Source organism: Ziziphus jujuba, chromosome 8 (assembly GCF_031755915.1).
Source record: "Ziziphus jujuba cultivar Dongzao chromosome 8, ASM3175591v1".
In the NCBI taxonomy this organism is placed as follows: domain Eukaryota; kingdom Viridiplantae; phylum Streptophyta; class Magnoliopsida; order Rosales; family Rhamnaceae; genus Ziziphus; species Ziziphus jujuba.
In genome coordinates, this window is record NC_083386.1 from 3,734,459 (window position 1) to 3,752,090 (window position 17,632).

The 17,632-nt window shown below is 34.2% G+C and overlaps 1 pseudogene; it reads left to right on the plus strand.

Annotated features, from left to right (window-relative positions):
• The first annotated feature begins 245 nt into the window (after positions 1–245).
• On the plus strand, positions 246–11,829 carry LOC107416453 (DNA-directed RNA polymerase III subunit 2-like; annotated as a pseudogene).
• The last annotated feature ends 5,803 nt before the right edge of the window (positions 11,830–17,632 follow it).

The following is a 17,632-nucleotide window of genomic DNA, read 5'->3' on the forward strand; positions in this document are numbered from 1 at the left end:
TTTATTCTACTATGTTGGAGACATTTTCGCCATCGCTTCAAGAGCCAAGTTCAAACTCTTGGTCCAATTCCCAATATTGAATTGGAATTCCATAACACCCATCTCTGATAAGTCGATCCCCCTACGTGAATTTTCAACCTGAGGGGGTGCTAAGTAAGACTGTTTTGCAGTATAAAGATGAGAACCACAAATAGGACTATTGTGAAGTCCCGTATTCATATTGGACAGCAGTCAGTTTGACGGAGATGGTGGTGTATGGTGAGGAGGAGAATGAGATGGTATAGAGAGCGTGGGCCATGAAGATGGACATCAAGTGTAGTTTAAAAGGGGCCTACATGTGAGTCTAACTTCATGTGCCCTACATGTCAAATATTCTGTTAGTAATTGAGAGCCAAAGCGAATACAAGGGTCCATGTAGAGGTTCTCCATATTTCAGGGTTGACCTTATTGCAATTGAAACTTTAGGTGCCAAAATGAAACTCAGCCCAACCTAGAGTTTCTCCATATTTCTTTATTGTTGTCCTATTTATGATCTCACTTCTAATTTTCTTGCTTTGTCATTTTTTTTTTTTTTTTTTTTTTTGGGTTCTTGTATTTAGATGGGTATTTATGACACCTTAGATTAAAAAGTCTACCTTTTGCTTTGCTAATGCAACCTTTAATCTCTTGATTTATAGCTATCTCGGATGGACACGTCGCTCTACCAATTGGTATATCCTCAAAGACCGTTATTGACAACAAGGACTATTGAACTGGTTGGTATCCTTTAGTTTAGGAGTTTGATTTGCAACTATCGGCTGTGAGTTGACCACTTTGCTTTTAGGTTGGCTATGATAAGCTTGGAGCAGGGCAGAATGCAACAGTTGCTGTGATGAGTTATAGTGGCTATGATATAGAGGATGCAATAGCCATGAGCAAGGCATCTCTTGATCGTGGATTTGGTCGTTGTATTGTCATGAAAAGGTAAAGAACGTCATCATTGTTTGTGTCAGGATGATTTCATTTCTTCTTGTATACGTGCTTATTAAGCCATTTGCAGGGCTTTGTGCGCTATACAGCTTTTGTTGTAGTACTAATTAAAGGATTTATGCTTTACTTTATTTGTATGTTTTTCTTATCTTATCCTGGAATTTTCTCCATGGACAGGCTTTCAGTCATCATACAAAAGTATGAGAATAATACTCAAGACAGGATAGCCAGACCCAACAGAGCAGGAAATGATGCTGGAAGGATGCAGGTATATCATTGAAGAAAACATATCAATTTTGTGGTTGTGGTATAAGGCCCAGAGATTTACATCTTAGTCATCTTTTCTTTTCCTTTTTTTTCCTCTTTTTTGGACAGAAGTTACACATCTCTATCTGCTTCCCTTTTTATTTGATTATTGTGTCTTTACTGTATGACCTTGTGGAAATATATTTCTCAAGTTGCTTATGAACTTTTTGCTGGATAGAAAAATGATATTGTAAATGTATACTGAAGTAACTGTTTGTGTAATCTGTTTGCTTTTTGTGGCAGTATGTCTCTTCCTACTGTTTCATTATGTGAGGTTATTGTTTACTCTGTTTGTGTATCTTGGCACTATAATTTGGATGCACAATTCTCCTTTTTTCCCTTTCCTATTCTTTTAATTCTCTGATCTGCGTAATATTCAGTTTCATATGGTTTTATGTTGTATGGATGTTCTCATTTGTTAAGGTGCTGGATGATGATGGAATTGCAGCCCCTGGGAAATTATTAGACCAAATGACATATATATTAACAAACAAACTCCCAGAGTTGCGAGGGGGCCTATGGTGACGGGGTTAACTGATAGGTCGGCTTTTGGTTTCTTGCATAAATATTCAATATAATTCTGTTGACATCATTTGCTTACCTGTCATTCCTGCATCCAGTGAGTTCAGAAATATTCAATAAGTTTCTTATCCTTTGTTTCCAAATTCAGCGATTTCAAGTTTGCTCCTCAGACATTCAAAGGTCCTATAGGGGAATCGAGTGTGGTGGACAAAGTGGCTCTTTTTACTGACAAAAATAATAATATGTGCACCAAATACTTAATTCGTCATACTCGTAGACCTGAGGTAAGAGTGTTTAATTTTGGCATCATCTGTTAATTCTTTTTATGTTTCTTTTATTTTTTGTTGATTTCTTTCTTTTTATGTTTCTTTTATTTTTTGTTGATTTCCTTGTAATTTAATTTTGCATAGGCTGGTGATAAATTTAGTAGCAGACATGGGCAAAAAGGTGTTTGTGGAACCATTGTCCAACAGGAAGATTTCCCCTTTTCTGAGCGTGGCATTTGCCCTGATTTGATTATGAATCCTCATGGATTTCCAAGGTTCTTTTTTATTTTTATTTTAATTAATTTATTTATTTTTTCTGTGTTTAGTGCAACAGATTATGTTGACAATTGCATTACTTGTAGGTGATAAGACCTAGAGTCTTATTACCCAAGTATAATATATCCGGGATGCTTGCTATTACTTTATTTGGTGACTGATTTGATTACTAACTTGGTCAGATAATAATATTCTATTTCGTCATCATCAGTGGAATGACTGTAGGAAAGATGATAGAGCTTCTTGGGGGTAAAGCTGGGGTTTCATGTGGGAGGTTTCACTATGGCAGTGCTTTTGGGGAACCAAGCGATCATGCAGACACGGTTGAAGCTATAAGGTGCTTCATGACTTTGCCTCTTTTGTATGACATCTCTCTTCTATTAGTTTTCTCCTTTCTTAAATCATATCCTGCTTTATGACAGTCAAACACCCGTGGAGAAGGGGTTTAGCTACAATGGCAAGGACTTCATTTATTCAGGTTTCTCCATTTTGCTTCCTGCAGTCATTACGTATAAAGTAAAAGATAATGCGGAAATATATAATATATTGAATATGTTAAAGCAGCATTGTGTCCTATTTTCTCCTCCTGGTATCAAAGGTTGCCCACTACAGGCATATATTCTCGTGGGACCAATTTACTACCAGAAGCTAAAGCATATGGTGAGATTTCCTTCGTTTTGCAATTCCTCTTCCATGCTTATGTATGAAGGCTCTTATCATTGATGAATATATGCTCTATTCTCCGACAATCAACTATCTGTTAAATTTGCAAGCACACAAATTGTCTGGACCCGTCCAAAATTTCTCACCGGAATCCTAGACAAGCCCTGATCCCAGAGAAATCCTACCGGACCTTCCAATGGAAAATCCGACAGAACCTTCCCTAAGGGTTGGACTTACCATAAATTTCTTGCACTGAAAATACACTTCTATATATACCACCTTATTCCTCCCATATTACTACAATTTGTTTCCACAAATTTACAGTACTCCAAAATAATAACAGAGAATTAATGCAGTATTGAATAAAATGTGTCTAATACAGTATACAGAGCATTATACAAATAAATATGAAATTAATATAATGTCAGATAAAGAAGCAATACAAGATGAAGAGAACAAAGGGAGGAAATGCTTTTTGGACTTTCGGCAATGAACTGAGACATTCGGCTTGCCTCGGACGATCAACGCCTCCCAATCCTTGTACTTAGGTGAAAGGAATTTAGAAATATGAGATGCTAATCATCTCAGTGAGTGACCCTATCTACTGTACAATTATAATAGTAACGATAATTATAGCATATTTGATTAATTAAGAATAAATAAGTAAATAAATAATAATTAATTGAAAATAACATTTTCTCTTAAAACCCTCACCATTCACTCCGTTGGAAAGGTGCCCCCTTTTAAAACATTTTTGCAAAACCCAATCTTTTATGCCCCAAAAATCAAGGAATAATTAATTTAATAAATAATTAAATAATCCAAATACGAATAAAATATAATAAAATAAATCTAGAATACTTGCATTAAATAAATATAACATAAAAGTGAAATTCAATATATAATTCATAAAATTCGATTTAATAAATAAAAAAAAACAGTGTCAAAAATATAATTTAAATAAATACAAACAATCCTGTAAAATAAGTGGTAAAAAAATACTATAACATTCATTTTGAAATATTCAACTAATCTATATAGTATTTTTATGGCAAGATGCATTTTAAAACATTGATTTAAAATAAGTGACATAAAATTTGAATAAATACATTTTAGAAAATACTAATTGGAAATAGGTGATAAGACAAATTAAATATATTTAATTTAAATACAATTTTAAAACCTTTAGGATTTGAAATTTATATATGGAAAATAATACTTGACGCACCACACTATATACCAGTGATGCCCAATGATACCTAGCATCCCGAACACCATCTGGCGGGAGGTTAAAGAAATAAACTTGCATACGGTCGCTTCGGCGTCCCGACAGCGCCGTTGCTTAAACCGTCATCCCAGCCATGGAGGGGGACGGCTTATGGCCAATATCAAACTTGCCTGCCCTCAGTCCGATGGCAACTCACAGGAGACATTATAACTTGCGCGCTCATCCACATATACAATACAGAACACCAGTACTGTATGAGTAAGTCTAAAAAATATAACCAAATTTATTATTAAAATACGCAATTTTTTCCAAAATTCACCGTGGGAATTATACCATTTTTCAAACTCACATTCCCACATTTTTCTTTAATATCTCCAGCATAAATCCACCAATAATAATATACAAATAATTTTTTCCCAAATCATAAAATCAATCAAATAATATTTCAAGGGCATAATTATATAATTTGAAACCACCAAACTTAAACCAATATTTTTCTTGAAATATTTAAAATCAAATAATGCCAAAAATAATATTAAAATCCAAATACAATTAATTAAATGAAAACACCTTGCTCATGCATAATAAATACAATTAAATCACAATAATAATAATGAAGAATTCCTTAATAAACCAAACTTTCATTTAGCATCAATAAGCATATATATATGTATATATATATATATATATATAAAATAAAATTTTTTCCACAATTATATTTAAATTCCACCATTTCCACAATGCATAAATTTATATAAATGCATTTTTTATTAATCTAAATAAATTCACAAATAAATTCCATAATAAATAAAATAATATTAATTTTATAATTCCTTTAAATATCAAATTGTCATAAAAACTAGATTTTCATAATTTATCAAAAATCGTATATTTCAATTTATTCAAATATGGGCATCAAAATTTAATTCACAACTTATCTAACAATTAATATAAAATAAAAACATTCAAATATTAAAATATCACAATATAATTAATTTGACTCCCAAAATTAATTTCGAAGGTGGGTCACTCACCTTGAGCATGCAATTAACCCAAGATCCTCCATGGGATCAATTCCACGACACACACGTGCTCTTAGAACAACAATATTACATAGGGTCAAATAAATTAATATTTTATTCGGATAAATAATACCCGGTACCCGGGGGGTTTAACACAAACGTTAACCAAAATTTATGAGTAATATACCGAAATGAAGCTTGTGAAACAAGGATTACGAATCTGGTTTTACTTCTTAGAGATCGGACCCAAGATGGCCGGAATCTCGCCGGAAAGCTCATGGATTTTAGGCCTTCGATTCTCGCAATCCGTTAAGAATTGAGGAAAGTGGACACCGAATTTGGGTTCAGACAGTCAGAATTAGTGGGAAAGGATGGGCGATGCAACTGGAAACTCACCGGAAAGTCGATTTCCCGACGAGCCACCGTGGTCATGGGGATCCGCCACCGCCGGTGGCCACTGGCCGTGATTTTTGGTGGGAAAGTAGATCGGGGAATGAGTGACTCAACGGTACCAGCGGTGAGGCAAACGGAGATTGGAATGGAGAGAAATCTGGGTTTGAAGTAATCGGCACCGCCGCCAGAAAAAGTCTCGTTCCGGGCATGTCGGCGGTCGGTTGGCCATGATTTTTGGCTGGCCGGCCGGTTTTCAGGTGGGCTTCAAGCTAGGGTGGCACGTGTACTATTCTGGTGGCTGGAAATGGGTGGATGGCGGTTGGCTGGTTTCTCTCTCTAGCTTTCTCTCTCTCTCTCCTCCTTCTCTTTCTCTCTCCTCCCTCCCCTTCTCAGCCAGTCAAAACACCCGTGGGTGCCACTGTGCACTCATAGGTGGGTCCACTTTTTTGACACGTGGCACCACTGTTCACACCAATACAGATCCATGAATAGTAAATGCTGTCTTGGAAAAACTTCATAGGTCCGCAACTTTTAAACCACATGTCCAAATTGGACGTGCCACTAGTTTATAAACTTGTATCGACGAATATTTCACAACCATGCATGAGTCAAAACTCAACTTTGTATGAACAAAAAGTCAACTCAAGCACCCCTGGACCGTTTGGACCTCAACTTGTTTTGCTCGTAACTTTCAAACCGTAGCTTCGTTTTTGACGTGCTACTAGTCTATGAACTTGTGACAATGTGTACTTTTTAATGGTACCTTGGTCAATGTGAAATTCCATCAGGAACAAAAAGTCAACATTTGACCCCTTTTCGGTCAACGACGGTCAAACCTGGTCAACCTTGGTCAAATTTTAGAAATTCTGATGTACTTCGGGACGGGGAGTTACACAAATTATGTTACACTGAATGCTCTGCATAGAGGCTTTAGTTTTGTGGACAGAATGCTTGAAACCTTACCATATGATTTGATGCTTAGTTGAAGATGAAGCCTAAATCAAATCTCATGCACTGCATAATCTTGTATAGCAGCTTAGTTTAGTTTGGGAGTATAATCTAACATTCGCCTCATGCTCAATGAAGACATGTGGTGCTGATACGCTGTTATGGCTGACAATGACATTTAAGCGAGGACTATTCTATTACTATATATATATATATATTATAAATAAATAAAAACAAATAGTCGCAAATTTACTTACTTTTTTAGAATGCAGGTATGGTTCATGGGTGTGTATATAAATTGGCTACAGATCACCACAAAATCTAGTTGTTTAGTAAATCCATTTATTTTATTCAGATAAACTAATATGACTTAAGCTTTTCATGTATTATTAGCTTACTACTGTTTTTGTGTTGCTTTCGCCATCATCAAACTGTATTTTTATGTTGATACTTTGGTACTAGGGTAAAAAATTATTATCATTTCTAATTGGTTAACAAGTTTATATATGTAAGTGTATAACATGTTCTAATCTTCAAGAACCCATATTTAATTTAACCAGCAAATTTATGATGCTTAGGTATTGGATAAAATGCATGCACATGGTAGTGGTCCCTGAGTCATGCTAACAAGACAACCAACAGAGGGGAGAGCTCAAAATGGAGGTTTTTAATATTTCCTTTATATATCTCAGCTGCTTCAACTTCAAACAATGTTAAATTGTATGCTATAACATTGTACATCTTTAGGACTACGAGTAGGAGAAATGGAACGTGATTGTTTGATCGCGTATGGTATGCTCTAACATTGTACATCTTTAGTATGTTGATATTTGAGCGTTTCATGATATCTAGCGATCCTTTTGAAGTTCAGGCATGGGCTAATCCTCATATGCTTCTTCATGGAAAATGAGTCTATTGTGTGATGTCTTAAGGGCATGTTAACTAATTTGGGATTGGAATGAGTAGGAATAAATAGGAATCAAGATAGAATTATTCACCCAAGATAGAATTATTCACCCAAAAAGAAAAAAAAAAAAAGGAATCAAAATAAAATTGAATGTCAATGAGAACAAGGGAAACTGTTTAGCTATTTATCGAAACGATATGGGAATATGAATGAGAGCCATGTGCATAAAGTTGTTTACCATCAAAAATTGGATTCAAAACGTATTTACTTGCAGAGAGATCCTTGTCTTAAATAATTTATTTATTTCTTAATTATTTATTAATAGTTATTAGAAATTTGAATGAAATTCCTTCCACTTCTTCACTATAGCTTACAATTTCACTCTTGCAGGTTTGCAGAGCTTGTGGGTTGTTGGGATATTACAACCATAAGTTGAAAACTCGGATTTGTTCATCATGCAAAAACGTAGATAATATCTCAACAGTGAAGCTTCCCTATGCTTGCAAGCTTTTAATTCAGGTAAAACATGATCACTTGTTTTTCGATATCAAACCATATGATAACTTGTTGATTGGCATTTTTCATATTAAAATTTAAAAATGATTTAGACTCTCAAAAGAGACTTTTATGTTTTTTTATTATTTTTTTAAAACTAGAATACATATCTTCTGACCTATATTTAGCTTTTATACATTGCCTTTTTAACATTTTCTTTAGCTTTTATGGATCAATGGATGACATTTTTTTGTTTAATGTGTAACACCCTATCCCGAAATACGTCGGAAATTTTCACATTGATCGAGAGTTGACCAAATTTGACCGTTGACCAAGTAGGTCAAAATGTTGACTTTTTGCTTCAAAGGGAATTTTGCACTGACAAGGGACCATTACAAATTTCACATCGATCTGAGTCCGTAGACTAGTAGAACGTCAAAAATGGAGCTACGGTTTGAAAGTTACGAGTAAAACAAGTTGAGGTCCGAACTGTCCGAGAGTGTCGGAGTTGACTTTTTATCCTTGAAAAATTGAGTTTTAACTCATATATGATTGTGAAGTACTCATCGATATGAGTTCGTATAATAGAAGCACGCCTGATTTGGACATGTGGTTTGAAAGTTACGGACCGGTGAAGTTTTTCCGAGACAGTTGTTACTATTCATCGATTTATTAGTGTGTGTGAACAGCAACACCACGTGTAATATTATAAAAGATACCATGTATCACGACAAGAAAATGCCACATGTCAGCAATTATTAAATATCACATTATTTTCTTATTATCATTTTATTATTTTATATTATATTAGTATTTTAATATTGTTTTATATATTTGTTTATTTATTTTCCTTTTCTTTTTCTTTTTCTTTTTCTTTTCTTCTCCCTCACGTGGGAAAGTACCCCCTCTCTCTCTCTCGAAGCTTCTTCTTCCTCTCCCTCTCTTCCTCCCTGTGGTTACTCTCCCTTTCTCTCCTTGCATTGCCATTGCTCATCTTGGGAAATTGACATAAATCCGACCGGCCTGAGCCTCACCGATATGTTTAACCGATGACCCATGACACCGACAACATTGTGGTGCTCGCCATCTTTGGAACGGCCGGAGACGGGCTAGAAAACTCCATAAAAGCCGGTGGTGGGCTCCATTTCAATTTGCAGGACTTTGGCCGTTTCCGGCCAACTTTTCGATCCTATTCCCAAAGTTCGAGCGTCCTGAAGCTGATGGTGGGCTTCGTTTGCCTTGATTCGAGCTCATTTGTGGCGTACGAAGAAGGTGAGCTTGGCAGCGGCTTTCGACGGAAAATTTGGCCACCACCGGTGACGTTGAGACCAATGGAGGTTAGTAATGGATTCCTTACCTCTTTAGCTTTCAATTGATATGTTAATTGCAAATTATAGTGTAGTATTTTAAAAGATGTCATTTTTGATTAAATTAGTATAATAAATATGAAAAATTGAAAATATAGTTGTATTGTGTGTATTTCTGTTTATGTACACATGTATGTGTATATTTGTAAATACAAATGTGTTTCATGTATATATATGTGCATGTGCATAAGTGTGGGTATATAATGTTGATGTGCATTAGATTGATATGTATGCACATATATATATATATATATATATATATTTTGGGAATGAGCATGTGTATATATTTACTTAATTCTTAAAATAATGTGTATGCATATATGAATAAGTGTAAGCGAACATATAAATATACATATATATATATATATATATATTACTGAAATTTTTGTTATATTCAATTATATGATTGTTTCAAAGAAAATATGAAATTCTATGGATTCGATAAAAAATGCATATTTATATGGCTGTAAATATATTTATGTCTTTAGATATTTATTTATTCATGGATATGGAATTTTGTTAATAATAGTTAAATCATTGTTGAAATGTTATGTAAATTAGAATGTTATCTATGAATTCAAATATATGCACGTATTTTATAATACGATTTAAATGAGATTGTGTGCAAGTAAATTTCAAGAAGATTTATGAAAATATCTCTATTAATTATTGAGCTAAAAAAAAATTGTATTTATGCATTTGTTTATTATTTATTTATCTATTAATGGATGTATAGTGATGAATTTAAGCTGATGGGATTACGATGATGATCTAAAGAAAATGTGATGTATATGGATTTGAAAGGAAGTATTTAATCCAGCGGTATTTATGAGATTTTGATACTCGAGAATATATTAATTATTGGATAATATTTAAAATTGTGGGATTAATTATGTGTAAATTTTACTTGGTTTTAATGATATGTTTGATATAAATTGAATTGAAGGTTTGAGAAAAATAATTATATAAAATTATTGTGATCAAGAATATATTTGTATATTTAATTATTTATTATTTATTATTATTGTTTATGTATTTGATAAAAGCATATGAATTCCATTATATTTTATCTAAATTTAATATTTTATAATATTACAAATTTATAGTTTTTAAGATGCAACCATACACGTATCGGTGTTCTGTATTGTATATGAAATTATGATAAGTGCGCAAGTTATAATGTCTCTTGTGAGTTGCCATAGGACCGAGAGTAGGCAAGTTTGATATTGGCTATAAGCCGCCCCCCTCCATGGCCGGGTTGACGGTTTAAGCAGCAGCGCTGTCGGGATGCCGAAGCGACCGTATGCAAGTTTCTCTCTTTAACCTCCTGCCAGATGGTGCTCGGGATGCTGGGTATCGTAGGGCACCATTGGTATATAGTATGGTGCATCAAGTATCTTTTATATGTATGTCTATATATATTTGTATGTTATATTATTTAATATTATGTTGTATATACCGCATCGTATGGAGGCAATGATCCGATGTGGTCCATGTAGAGCTAGCCTTGTATATATGTTGCCTACGAATCCAGGGGATCGGACAGCCAATTTAGGCAACCGCCCTAAACTGTATGGGTAGCAGAGTATCAGCGACAGTTGGAATCGTGGATCACACAGTATGTTAGATGGTATCGTATATATCTCCGTTATGATTGTACATATTTTATTATGTGTTACGGATTTTAAGATGATATTTTATCTTATGCGACCTTATCTATTGTGATCTAATTTCTTACTATTGATTTTATTATATATTTTTATTATTATTAATAAATTTTATTATCATTATTATCATACGGTAACTTTGAACAAGTATTACAACCTAGGGATGAGAAAGATAGCCTTTGGTAGGTGTGATTATGTGGTAGCCATTGTGCAGGTGAGGTTATGTGATAACCTTTGAATATGTATGGTTATACGTAGCCCTCAGACGAATTGTACTAATATAGTTATTATTATCATTAAAATGTTTACTATTATTATTGTTGATGTGGTGATTGTTTTGTACCATTCTTTCCATATTACGCATCGGTATATTCGTAAAACGATATTTGAAATGTATTTGATATTTACAGTACTAAGTGGGTGGTACGGGCAGACGTGAACCTGTGATGGTATATTTCGGTTGGTAATCTACTAAATTATTTCTATTGGATATATGTATGTATGTTTCATATGACTTGTTATTGAAGTGTTGCAACTGTGGGTATTATTGTAGTAAGGAGGGAGGAATATGGTGGTACAATATAGGAGTGCGTTTTCATGCAGGTAAAATTTGGGGCATATCCTACCCTTAGGGGAGGTGCTGCCAGATTTTTCATAAGACGGTCCGGTAGGGTTTCCTTGAGATCAGGGCTTGTCTAGGATTTCGGAAAAGGATCTTGGATGGGTCCTGACATAATGCATGCTTACAGGAACCCCAATTGATGAATATTGTCCCTCAATTAAAACTAGCAGAGGCATAATGTCAGGATCCATCCAAGATCCCTTACCGGAACTCCAGACAAATCCTGATCCCAGGAAAACCCTACCAGACCCTCTAATGGAAAATCCGGCAGAATCTCCCCTAAGGGTTGGAGTTATCACAATTTCCTTGCATTGAAAATACACTTCTATATACACCATCTTGTTCCTCCCACCTTACTACAAAGTATTACCACAAATTGCAATACTTCAAATGAATAACAGGAAACCAGTGCATAATTAAATAGATAATCATTGATATAGTATACAGAGCATTATCAGTTAAATTGAATATGAAATTTAATACAATACAAGATAAAAAGAAATAATACAAGATAGAAAGGAAAGGAAAAGCATCTTGGACTTTTGGCAACGAACTAAGATGTCGAGCTTGCTCCCGGACGATCAACGTCGACTAACCTAGGTCTAAGGGGAAGAAATTTAAAAATGTGAGATGCTGATCATGTCAGTGAATAACCCAATCTACTATACAATAATAATAATAAAAAAATGGTAAATAACTTAGCTAATTGATTAATAAGAAATAAGTAAATAAATAATAGATAGTTAAAAATAATATTTTCCCTCAGAACCCTCATAATTTACTCAGTTGCAAAAGTTCATTTTTTAAAATATTTTCACAAAATCCAACATTTTATGCTCCAAAAATCTAGAAAATATTTAATTAATAATTTGCAAATCGAAGAAAATAAATTAATAATCCAAAATTTTTAATGAGAAATTGTAACACCCCGTCCCGAAGTAAATCGGAAATTTCTAAAATTTGACCAAGGTTGACCGGGTTTGACCGTCGTTGACTGAGAAGGGGTCAAATGTTGACTTTTTGTTCCTGATGGAATTTCATATTGACCGAGGTACTGTTAAAAATTACACGTTGTCACGAGTCCATAGACTAGTAGCACGTAAAAAACGGAGCTACGATTTGAAAGTTATGAGCAAAACAAGTTAAGATCCAAATTGTCCAAGGGGTGCCGGAGTTGACTTTTTGTTCACATAAAGTTGAGCTTTGACTCATGCATGGTTGTGAAGTACTCGTCGATACGAGTTCATAGATTAGTGGCACGCTTAAATTGGACATCTAGTTAAAAAGTTATGGACATGTGAAGTTTTCCGAATACTGTAATATTTTAATATATTTGGCTTGAGTGAACCGTATATGCCACGTGTCGCAATTTCAGCCAATCCCATGAGTGAACAGTATCACCCACGGGTGGCTTTTATTTTGGCAAAACATGGGAGTCGAGGAGAGGAGAGAGAAAGAAAGGAGGAGACAAAGAGAAAGAGAGAGCTAGAGAGAGAAACCAACCGGCCACTGCCGTTCACCCATTTCCGGCCACTAGAACAGTACACTCACCATCCCACCTTGAAGCCCACCTGAAAATCGGGCGGCCAGCCAAAAATCACAGCCAACCAACCGCCGACGCGCCCGGATGGAGGCTTTTTCCGGAGGCGGTGCCGATCACTTCAAACCCATATTTCTCCCTATTCTGACCTCCGTTTGCCTCACCGCTGGTCCCGTTGAGTTACCCATCACCAGATCTACATTCCCACCAGAAATCACGGCCAGTGGCCACCAGACGCGCCGCCGGCGGTGGCGGATTCCGGTGACCACGACGGCTCGCTGAGAAATTGACTTTTCGGGGAGTTTCCAGTTGCACCTCCCCTCCTTTCCAACTAATTCCGACCCTCTGAACCCAAATCCGGTGTCCACTTTCCTCAATTCATGATGGATTATGAGAATCGAAGGCTTAAAATCCGTGAGCTTTCCGGCGAGATTCTGGCCACCACAGGTTCAATCTCCAGGAGGTAAGCCTCAATCCGTGATCCTCGTTCCACAAGCTTCGATTTGGAATATTACTCGTCAATTTTGGTTAACGTTTGTGTTAAACCCCCCGGGTATCGGGTATTATTCATCCGAATAAAATATTAATTTATTTGAGATGTGTAATATTGTGGTTCTAGGAGCACGTGTGCATCGTGGAATTGATCCCATGGAGGATATTGGATTAATTGCATGCTCCAGGTGAGTGACCCACTTTCAAATTAATTATATTATGATATTTTAATATTTGAATGTTTTTATTTTATGTTAATTGTTAGATAAATTGTGAATTATATTTTGATGCCCATATTTGAATAAATTGAAATATATGATTATTGATAAATTATGGAAATCTAGATTTTATGACAATTTGATATTTAAAGGAATTGTAAAAGTAATATTATTTGATTTATTATGGAATTTATTTGTGAATTTATTTTGATGAATAAAAAATGCATTTATATAAATTTATGCATTGTGAAAATTATTTTGTGGTATTGAGGATTTGTGGAATTAAATTATATATGAAATTCCTATGGTTTTAATATTATTTTTGGGCATGATTTGATTTTAAATATTTCAAGGAAATATTGGTTTAAGTTTGGTGGTTTCAAATTGTATAATAATAAATTGGTTATTTATTTTAGACGCACTCATACAGCACTGGTGTTCTGTACTGTATATGTGGATGAGCACGCAAGTTATAATGTCTCCCGTGAGTTGCCATTGGACCGAGGGCAGGCAAGTTTGACATTGGCCATAAGTCGCCCCCTGCATGGCCGGGATGACGGTTTAAGCAACGGCACTGTCGGGACGTCGAAGCAAGTTTCTCTCTTTAACCTCCCGTTACACGGTGCTCGGGATGCTGGGTATCGTGGGACATCACTGGTATATAGTGTAGTGCGTCAAGTAGCTTTCGATATTATTTCCAAATAAGAATGTTTTTAAAGAGTATTTAAAATAAAAATGTATCAAATGGAATTTTTATAATTTATTTAATCAATGTTTCTAAATCGCATTTTACCTTGATTATTTTACTATTTAAATAGATTGGTGTTTTCAAATAAATTCTTTTATAGTTTTATCATTTACTTCAAATAGATGATTAAATTGATTTAAGTATTTCTTTTATTAATTAAATGATTTATTTTACTATTTATATTGATTTGCTTATTTTAAAGCGATTTTACTATGTTCTTACGATTCATTTTAAATGGAGGTTTTAATTTGATTTAATTATTTATTTATTTAATTTTTCAATTAATTAATTCATTCTAATTATTTTATTATTTCCTGAATTGTCTTAATGTAAGTTTCATTAATATTTTTGTATTATTTGATTATGACATTTATTAATCATTTAGTAATTATTACGAAATTATTTTTATTTCTATTCCTATTTTATTTTCATTATAAATTTTGGATGCTTGATTTATTATATTTTATTTGATATTTAGTTAACTAATTGTTTCCTTAGTTTTCGAGGAATACAAATAACGGGTTTTGCGAAAATGTTTTAAAAGGGAAACTTTTCCAACGGAGTAAATGGTGAGGGTTTTGAGAAAAAATATTATTTTCAATTAATTATTATTTACTTACTTTTTTTATTCTCAACTAATCAAATGTACTATAATTATCGTTACTACTATAATTGTACAGTAGATAGGGTCACTCACTGAGATGATTAGCATCTCATATTTTTAAATTTCGTTCCCCTAGGTACAGGTTGGGAGACGTTAATCATCCGGGGCGAGTCCGATGTCTCAGTTCATTGTCGAAAGTCCAAGAAGCATTTTCTCCCTTTTTCCTCTTCATCTTGTATTGCTTCCTTATCTGACATTGAATTAATTCCATATTTATTTGTATAATGCTCTGTATACTGTATTGGACACATTTTATTAAATACTGCATTAATTCCTGTTATTATTTTGGAGTGCTATAAATTTGAATTTGTGGAAACAAATTGTAGTAATGTGGGAGAAATAAGGGGATGTATATAGAAGTGTGTTTTCAAGTGCAAAATATTTGTAGTAAGTTCAACCTTTAGGGGAGGTTTTGTCGGATTTTCCATTGGAAGGTTTGGTAGGGTTTTCCTGGGATCAGAGCTTGTTTAGGGTTCAGGTGAGGAATTTTGGACGGATCTTGACAGAAATAATTATAAAAATAAGACTAATGACAAATATTAAATTGGAAATAAAGTATTGTAACCAATTAATACGGAAACACAATAAAATTTACATTAACAAAAATGATCCAAGAAATATTTAAATAAATAAAATAAAACCAAATAATTAACAATAGAACTCAATTTAGAATACCAAAACAATTTAGTTTATACAACACTATTAAAAACATTTTAAATTAAATAAAATTCTAAAATATTGTATAACTAAAATCATGTCGTGAAAACCATATGATACACCCACTAGATACAAGTGGCGCTAATGGTATCTAGCGTCCCGAGCACTGCCAGATGGGAGGTTAAAGAGAGAAACCGGCATACCCTCGCGTGGCATCCCACCGCACCGCTGCAAACAGGCGTCTCGGCCATGGAGGGCCGGTTTACCCTCGTCCGATGGCAACCACAGGACAACCTCATAAATCACTTGTACGCTACTCACACCCACCTGCGCACTGACCACATCCACCTGGGTGCTAATCATATCCATATATATAGAATACCAGTACGTGTATGGTGCATCTAAAAATCATAAAATCAATATATTTTTTTTAAATCTCAAAATCTCATAAATACTACCGGGTTTATTCCATCTAATTAAACCCGTAAATGTTCCACAATTCCTTTATAAATCACTGTCATAAATTCATCACATAAATTCCATCAATTTCAAATCCATTAACTCTCAATTCCAACAATTTAAATATACAAATTTTCTAATGGCATAAATATTTTTGAAACATAATAATTTAAATCAATATTTCTTTCTCAAATCTTCAAAAAACCATTTTGAATCAAATATGTCATTTAAACCTCATAAAATCCACAATAATTAAAATTCTCGTAAATATACATTTTCAAACACATAATAAATCCATAAATGAAATTAACAATAATCTAAAATAAATATTCCTTCAATTCCTCAAAATTCAAAATATAATTAAATTTCACAATTCATCAATATATAAACACATTTTTATAAAACATAAATAAATTCACAATTAAATTCAACAACAATTCAAATTCACAATTTCTTTAAAATTGAATTTCATTAAAATAAATTCTCCATAATTTGTCAAAATCAAATTATGATTTAATACACATATACATTTCAATTATATACAATTAACACATGAAATATCACATTTTCAAATAATTAATTATCACAAAATACATATAATTAAACACCCAAAATTAAGTTTGAAGGTGGGTCAATCACCTCGAGCACGCAATCCAACCAAGATCCTTCATAGGATCAATTCTACGACTCACACGTGCTCCTAGAATAACAATATTACACAAGGTCAAATAAATTAATATTTTATTTGGATAAATAATATCCGGTATCTGGGGAAGCTAACATAAACGGCATCCAAAATTCACAAATAAAGTATCAACGGAAAGCTAAGGGGACAAGGATTACGTTACCTATCTCTGTTGCACTCAACTCGACCGGGAGGTGGCCGGAAAGTGGACGGAAGGTTTCGGCCAAATGTCCCCTTCTTCTATCTCACAAATGGCTCAGAATTTGGGCAAATGGAGGTTATTTTTGGAAGCAGGGGGTCAAAATCTAGGAGGAAGGACAGGTTTAGTGGCCAAGAACCGTCGAAAAATGTCCTACTGGAGAACCACCAGCCGCTGGCTTTGGGGCACCGATCCCGGCGCGTCCACCGGCCATTTGGTTAGAAACTTGGCCGCCAAAGTCACCTAGCCATGGGCTGTCACACTGGTTGGCACGTGCCTCATTTGATGCCGGAGAAAACAGAAATGGGAAGGCCCGAGA